This window comes from Physeter macrocephalus, unplaced genomic scaffold (genome assembly GCF_002837175.3).
Source record: "Physeter macrocephalus isolate SW-GA unplaced genomic scaffold, ASM283717v5 random_90, whole genome shotgun sequence".
NCBI lineage: Eukaryota > Metazoa > Chordata > Mammalia > Artiodactyla > Physeteridae > Physeter > Physeter macrocephalus.
In genome coordinates this window covers 1,813-10,030 of record NW_021145383.1, presented here as the reverse complement: position 1 = coordinate 10,030, position 8,218 = coordinate 1,813, and the positions used below count along the sequence as shown (strand labels likewise).

Here is an 8,218-nt window from a genome sequence, read left to right as displayed (position 1 = left end):
ACGCGGGTTCGTGCCCCGGGCCGGGAAGATCCCACGTGCCGCGGAGCGGCTGGGCCCGTGAGCCGTGGCCGCTGAGCCTGCGCGTCCGGAGCCTGCGCTCCGCAACGGGAGAGGCCACAGCGGTGAGAGGCCCGCGTACCGCAAAAAATAAACAACAAAAAAACCCCCCCATAATTATCAACCTCGACTTTTAGGTTGTGCCTTTTTTTCCATCGACAAATGATGACCCCAAGGTCATGGGGAGGAACAGGTAGAATAGGATTAGGACTAGGGTGGTGCACTTCTGAACCCTGGGCCAGCGGTCCCCTAACGGGAGGACATGTCCTGACACCAGGGCCGTCCCTCTAACACTTGTCCCTGGGTTGACACTACAGAGTCCACTCCAGGTGGCTTCAACTTCGACACATGCCGCACGGCCTGCTGACCAGCCAGGACACCTGAGCCAGGACAGGCTCAGGGCGCGGAGCGTATCCCTCTCCCCCAGCCCAGGTGCCACCGCTCCTCGGAACTCTCCGGGTCATGCCCGAGGGAAAAAGAAAACTTTAAACGCTTACGCAACCTGCAGGAGTGAGAAAAGAATGCTACTACCCCAAAGCAGCTGTTCTGCCTCGCTGCTTCCAGGGTGGGTTTTTTACCCACCATTGAACAGTAAAGCCAGCCTAAGGTTTCAAGTGTTTTTCCATGAGCTTTCCACCTCCAGTCACCTCTTCTACTCCCACGTGCTGTGTCCCGAGGCAGTATCTCCAGCCAGCAGCACTTCCTCTTAGAACCCTCCGGAACCAGACTGTTCACTGGGTCCCGGGAGGCTCTGGGAGCCCAGCCCCACAGGCAATATCCTCTCACGCGTGACCTCGCTTCATCCTCTTCGTGGTCCACTTCCTGGGGGGATAATCGCCCACCTGCATCTCAGATTTGGTCAACGGAGGTGCAGGGCTTGCCCGAGCTCTCCCAGCTCGACCTGGACGGCGTGATCCTGAAAACCTAGGCGCTTTCCCCCCATGCTGCCTCTGCTGTGCCATTTCACTGCACTCTCCCAAACCAGCTCCTCCAACCTGATACTCGTCTAAGGACGAGCATTAGAGAGAAAGCATCAAATTTCATTTTTTAAAGCCAAAGCAGCCACTGGCATTCTTAAACGCCATCACTCTGAAGCCCAGAGCCTTTGGAGGATCCCAGAGTCCAGGGACCTGCACTCTGGCTGTGTAGCAAGGATGAATCCCACAGAAGCAATCCGGAGATCAGCGCGGGAACCGCGGGCCAAAGCACCGAACCCCTAAAATCCCCAGTTCCCTCCCCTCTGCTGAACCATGCACAAGAGACCTCTGGCCATTCTGTTATTTTACTTTATTCTTCTTGCGCACACAGGGCACACGCCACTTTGACTCGATACCAGTTCTATGCATTCAAGAAAATACGCTTGCTCTCCTGCAGTCTGACTTAGGCCTGGAAGAATTCCCCAAGGTACCCGTGGGTTGTCTCCTCAATGAATCCTTCCATGGGTCCCCCAGGCAGAGGAATCCGTTCTCTTCTCTGTCGAAACCCTGCCTCAGCCAGTGCATATTTCTGCTCTAGTGCAAACCCCTCTATAGAGTAAAACTCTTCATGTCCTCATGCACCTCCCCATGACACCGTGACCTCTGGCGGGGTGGGGATGGAGGGGACAAGGACTGACCACGTGTCCTTCCATCTCTATAGTTCTAGCACCTTGCATGGTGCCTGGGAGACAATAAGTTCCTAATAAATGTTGGTTCAACCGAAACAATCCCACCAAGTGGAACCGGAAGGTTGATGATGCCGACTCCCACTCACCTCCCCACCAGCCAATCAGAAGAATGGCCACCAGCTGACCACGCCCTCTTTGAACCATTACCATAAAACTTCTCACTACCCGCTCCAGGTTGGGACACACAGTTTTGAGGGCATTAGCCCACTGTGGCCCCCTTTGCCTGGCAAAGCAATAAAGCTACTCTTTTCTATTTCACCCAAAACTCTGTCTCCGAGAGTTAATTCAGTGTCAGGGTACAGAGGCCGGATTTAGCTTCATCTCCAAGGATATATTTGTCTCCAACAATGAAAAAGAGACCTAAGTATATGGAAATGAGTGGGCTTGGGGCAGGGGGAGCCCAGACAGCTAATCTATTTAAAGTTTGAGACCAGCCAGCAGTCTAGATCAGCTCTGTCACTGCAGGTCCCTGAGACCTCCCCAAGGGGCCTCATTATTTTTGCATAAAATGAAAGAGTTAGTTGAACAAAATGATTTCTAAGAACATCTCAGCTCTTACAGTGGGAACCACCTAGGTCCTGGAGAGGTCCCTGTGGTCCCTATTTGCAATATGCATCATTGGAGAGTCCTTACAGATGTCACCCCAGAGCCGGAAACTTCTGGGCCCTGTCTCCATACCCAATGCTGAGAATTGCTGGAGAATAACTTTGCCAAGTGAGGGTGGGCTTCTCAAGGCTCCAGGAGTGAAAGGGGGTACACAGTTGGCATGGGGTGGGCTAGGGTTGTCTGTGATGCCAGGGATGCCTGGAGCATTCTGAGGATGGAGCTGGAGGCAAAAGCATATGGGAAGGGGGCACTGTCTTCACAAAGAAAGGCACTAATGGCCCCGAGGTGATGTCAGCAGAGCTCCACACCTCTCATTGCCCAGAGTGACACAGACCCAGAGCCTGAAACAGTCTGGGTGTCCAGTGGTCACATAATTGAGCGCTGGCCCTGGGGCTAGAACGCAGGCTCTTGCTAGGCCCCAAGGCTGGGCTCCTGGGACCAAATTGAGCAGGAGAGAGCGCCCAGATCCTCCGCTCTGCAAGGGGGTTAGCAGTGCTGGAGGTTCCACAGGGTTCCATAACTGACCAAAGTGTACAGAAGCCTTATTCTAGAGTAATTCTTTGTGACCAGGCCAGCTCTTCCACCGGCCTGTGGCATGTGTGTGCAGATGCATACGGAGACCTCACTGGGAAGCCTTGTATGGACAAGATAACTGGTCGATCTTATTTTTTGCCTTCTTGGCTGCTTTTTGTGGTATGGGAGGGGGCCTAGGAGAGGGTTAGGGTTTAGATCCTGCAAGGCAAAAGCCCTGTCCAAATATAATGCCTTTGAGTCAGCAACGGACTCAGAAAGAGTTAACTGACCAGAAGATTAAGGGGCCCCTTCCTTCGGGGCTGCAGACAACTTGTCTCCAGGTGATGTTCCTGGGGCTGGTGGTGGAGAGAGGAGAGGGACACCCACCTGGCGCAGAGTCCCATGGACCCGCGAGGCCCCAGGACCTCCGAGGAACCCTCGCCACTGGGCCCACCGATGGATCCAGCCCACCAAAGCTGGGGCACCGAAGGCTCCGACGACCAGTACTAGGCAGGTCCCCGACTTCAGGACTTCAGGTGCTGGTGAGCCCAGCCGGGGAGTGGCTGGCCTGTACCTCCAGAGGGGAAACAGTCCTAAGGTCAGCAGGAGGCTGCTTAAGAGCCAGCTTCCGTCTGCTGATAGAGCTTGCAGGAGCATAATCTTCAGCCCTTAAAGAAATTCCTCCGCCATCACTTCTGGCAACACTTCCTGTTTTTTTCTCTAAACCCAGTGCTCCAGTGGGGTGCTAACCCCCCGCCAGCGGAGGGAAGTGAAGGTAAGACTCTGCTGGGGCCCAGGCCCTGGCCTTGCCCCAGTGCAGACCTGGACAGCAAATGCAGGCCTAGCACAACACAGGGGCAGCATATTCCCACGCATGTGGGATCGTTCAAATCTCGGGAAAGGACCCCCTACTTATTCGGTCACGTATTCAGCAAAATAAATTTTTCTTATGATGAAATTCCTTTCCCCCAGACTTGAAATCAAGGCATGTGAATATATACACACACGTATGTAGTATGTGAACATACGTATGTATATCTACTTATACACACACACTCACTCAATTACACTTCATGTTTACCTTGGGTAACATTATTTGTAAGGTAAGAGCAATGACCCCATTTTATCCCCACTCCGCACCCAGATCGGGGCATGTTATGGTGAACTCTCGGGTCGGTCTTTTCAGCTAACCGCAGGGTTTCAGAAAAAGGCCGGGCCATGGTGTTTGGGGGTAGGAACCGGAGGTGCAGGGAGCGAGCCCAGGCACCCTGCTGCCGCGCCCCTTCCAGCCTCGGAACCAAGAGGCAATCTCCAGAGTAGTCGGCAGGGGGCAGTGCACCTTGCCTTTTCCGAACGTCGGGAACGCTCTCCCGCAGCTCCCAGGAAAGAAAACCTGGCGGTTTCGAAGAACCCAGCGTCTAAGAAGAGCCCATCTTTGAGCCCAGCACGTAGTGGGTGCGCAAGGTACATCTAGAAGCCAAAACCGCTGGGCTGGGTAGATGGATGCGAAATGAATAGTAAACGTGGGGAGAAAGAGGCAAGGGACGTCCCGGCCTCTGCCAGCGCCTTCCCTCGAAGAGGCCTTTTCAGACAGCCTTCGTACGTGCCTACTGTGTGCCAGGCGCGACGGCTGTACAACCTCGTTCCCCGCCGACCTCATTTTCCCCGCTGGCGAGTACCGCCCCCCGCCACCTCAACACACTCACACACACACGCACACGCGCACACGGGCACACAGCCGCAGAGCGGGAGCTGGTGCTCGCTGTCTCCCCGGGGAACCATCTCTGCACAAATCCGCGTGGCGTGGGACCCGGGAGGGGGATGAGCCGGAAGAGGCGAGGGGTCCCCGGACGTGGGCGCGTGAAAGCCCGGCGGATGCCTGATGCGGCGACGACGCAGCGAGGAGGTCACTGCCCTCAGGGTCAAGGCTGTCTCCCTCTGTGGGACACGCAGAACCCGCCCAGCCCCCAACCATTCGCAGACTTCTGAGCGGACACGTGTCCGCTCGCCCAGCGACCCCACCAAGCCCCGCGCGTGTAAGGTGCGGTTTAGGACCCTCGCGTAGGAGGTAGGAGAGACTCAGGTCTCCGGCGGAAGAGCAGAGCCCAGATAATCCCAACACCCTTCCCAGGAGACCAGGCCGCGGGATACAGCGAAGGCGCCCAGCTGGGGAGCAGCCTCAATCCCCACGTCAAGTTCAGCCGCGCTTCCTCCCGCAAGGTCAAGTTCAAACACACTCTCGCTTAGTGAAAGGAAGAACTGGAAGTTGCGCCCCTGTCCCGATTCCGAATCAGGTTGTACCCCCATCAGGGCGCTATGCCCCGGTGGCACCGCTCCCCGCTCCTGCGCTCTCCCAAGGAGCGGCCCCTGCGCCGCGCGGGTCACACACCCGAGACGCAGACAAGTTGCTAACTTTTGTCAGATTATTTCGCGGCAGCTGCGGCGCCTACCGGGACTGGGGCGGACCCAGAGTTTCGAGTCGCCACGGGCACCACCCCCGCCACGCTCCCCTTCGCCCACCCTGTCCACCACGCCACGTCCAGCCGTCCTGTCCCGGGTGCCAACCTCTCCACCGTATCCGGAGCAATGCGGGCCTGCGGTGTCCCCGGGGGCGATGGCCACCTCCTCGATCTGCGCCTGCTCGCAGCGGATTTGGAAGCACGATCCGGATACTATCCCTCGGCCGCCCGACCGGATCACTGGGCGGCCTCCGCGCGCCCCAGCACCCCTGGTTCCGCTCTAAAGGGCCGGAGGGCGACCCCGCTGGCCACTCCGCCTTTCGGCGGCCCCAACCGGGGAGATGCCAGCCCGGCGCCGAGTGCAATGTCACTGGGGCCACCCCGGGGACCGCTGCCCCAGACCCGGTGTAGGCTCCCCGTGGAGCACCCAGCAGCTGCTTTTGAAACGGCTGTAAACCCCTGAGCCCGACCCTCTTCTGCGACCTCCTTCCTCTCCCAAAGACCCCGGCGACACCGCTGCTAAGGAAGGGGTCTCCCTACACTTGCCTTCCTTCCTCCGGGCACCTGAGGTCTTCAACCCACTTCCACCCTCCTGTCACACCCTGCTGGGTCCTTCCCCACCACGTCTGTCCCCGGGGGCGGACAAGCGCCCCTCCACTCGGAGAACACAAGCGAAACTGCCGGAGCCCCAACTCCGGTGGATGCAGCCCCCCGCGCACCCCCGGCTCCGCGCGCTCACTCACGGCGGCCGGAGACACGCGAAAGTTTCCTGGGCTTCGGGGGATGAGGGGATTCGGAGGAGAATCAAAAGGGGGTGTCCCGAACACTCGCCCCCTTCCCAGCTCACATCGCCCCTTTCTCCTCTCTCTCCTCCTCCTCTTCCTCCTCGTCCTCCTCTTCCTCCTCCCTCTGGTCTTTGTCTTTGCAAAGTGTCGAAACTGTCTGGCATAGTGGAGCTCCGCCGGCGGAGGCTGGAGCCGGGGAAGCGGGGAGGCGGGGTGAGGATGGGAGCGGTCTCGGGAGCACCTTCCCCCGGGTGTAAGGGAAGGGGGAGGCGGGCGGGCCGGGGAGGAGGCGGCCGCGGCCAGGAGCCGGGCGCGCGCCGCAGCCGGGCGGGCGCCTCTCCTGCGCGCGGCCCTCCCCTTCCTCCGCCCAGCGCCCGCCCCTCGCGGCCCGGCGCTCTCCCCGCGTCACTCCCTCCACCCGGACTCGGTCGGCTTTCCCCTCGCTCTGGGCTGCCTGCGAGCCGAATATAGAGCTCCGAGCCACGTGGACTGCTGTCGGCTCGAGCGCGGGGACCGGATCGCCTCCCCGAGAGGGGCTCTGCGGGGACGGCTCGGCGACACTTCGCGCCGGGGCCGCCGCCTTCAGGGTGGGAAGGCTGGGGAAGAGAGGCCAGGGGGGCCGGGGGATCAGCCCCGCGGAGGAGGTGACGGCGCCCTGCGAGAGGACGTGGCGGTGCTCTGAAGAGCCCGAGTCGGGTGCATGGTAGCGAGAAGGGGCCGATCCCCCCTGCTGGCGGCTGGGCAGAGCTACCCCCTTCCTCTAAGGGCGCGGGACTCGCGGTGAGATTTAGGGAGAGGGAGGGGAGGAGCGGGGTCTAGGGAGCCGGTGAGGCTCGGGCGGGGGCCCAGATAAGAGCCGCGGAGACGCCACCGCGGCCCGGCCCCCGCCCTGGCCCTCCTGCCCGCCGCTGTTTTTTTCCTCCCAAATGCGGAGGCTGCAGCGTGATCCAGAGCAGGTCAAGCTCTTGGCAGCCGGACCCCAGGCAGGAGCCAGCCCCAAAGCGGCCTGGGGCTGGGGCTTCGAGGACCGGGCCCCCTTTCGGGGTCAGGTTTGCGCGGTTTTTTCCCTTCCTTCTTTACAGGGAGGTGTGGGCGCTGGAGGTGTCTTGCTCAATGGCGGAATGCCAGTCCTAAGGGCTACGTGCAGGACACACGATTTAAGAGGCATTGCCAAAAAAATATAGTTTTACAGTTCTTATCCCCTTATTGGGACTTGTCCTCTTTCACAATTTTCTTGAGGAATGCGAAGAGGAAAAAGGCACAGTTTGGCCTAGGGGTCAGTTAATTCTTTCAGCTTCCCTTGCCCCCGTCGGAGAGGTCAGCCTTCTGCAGTGGAGTCGGAGAGAGCTCCTTAGCTCTTCATCAGAGGGATGTGTAGTGTGTGCTTCAGACCAGGACCAGCTGGACCCGACTCCTTGGTTCAAACCTGCCACTCCCTGGATGTGTGAAATCATAGGGGAAACACTGACTGAAAGCACCAGCCCTGGCCAGGCAGACAGTGACAGTTTGCATGAGGTATTCTACCACAGGAGGTCCTGGTAAGGAACACAGAACTAACAAGCCACCAGCAACCGGAATCCGGCAAAGGTCTAAAGGAGTTGCCAGTCCACATGGCCTACCAACCTCCCAGAATCCTCCTCCATCTACACAGCTACCACCAACCGGAAGAATTCGGGAAAGGTCAAAAGGAGAGAGGAGACGCCAGTCCACATGGCCTACCAACCTCCCAGAATCCTCCTCGCTGGAATCCATCTTGGCTGAGCGATGCACGTGCCACCAGAAAGGACCCTGAATCAGAATGATTGGCCAGAGACAACCCGGAAACTAACCCGATCACCCTAAAACCCGAGACCGCGAGCCACGTGGCAGAGCCGTCCTCCTGGCATCCCTTACCCTCCTGCTCTCCACCCGGGTTCCCCTTCCCAATAAAGTCTCTTGCTCTGTCAGCACGTGTGGCTCCTCGGACAGTTCATTTCCGAGTGTTAGACTAAGAGCCCACTCTCGGGCCCTGCAAGGGGTCCCCCTTCCTGCAACAAAATTAGGCTAGTTTCAGAATCCCTAAGCCTACTAGATCTGTGCCTCAGTTTCTTCATCTGTGCAAACGGGCTTAATACTATCCATCTCACAAGGTT

General features: G+C 58.7%; 1 protein-coding gene across 6 annotated transcripts in view; it reads right to left on the bottom strand.

Moving 5' to 3' along the window:
* The window catches only part of ST3GAL1 (ST3 beta-galactoside alpha-2,3-sialyltransferase 1), a 93,688-nt gene extending 87,450 nt beyond the window's left edge, over positions 1-6,238 (bottom strand). For 2 of the 6 annotated variants that reach the window (XM_055082372.1, XM_055082369.1), the window contains exon 1: positions 6,149-6,238. The gene's annotated coding sequence lies outside the window, so the exon portion shown is untranslated. The other 4 variants (XM_007106438.4, XM_007106437.4, XM_055082371.1 and 1 more) reach the window with 3 other exon arrangements.
* Between the last annotated feature and the right edge of the window lie 1,980 nt (positions 6,239-8,218).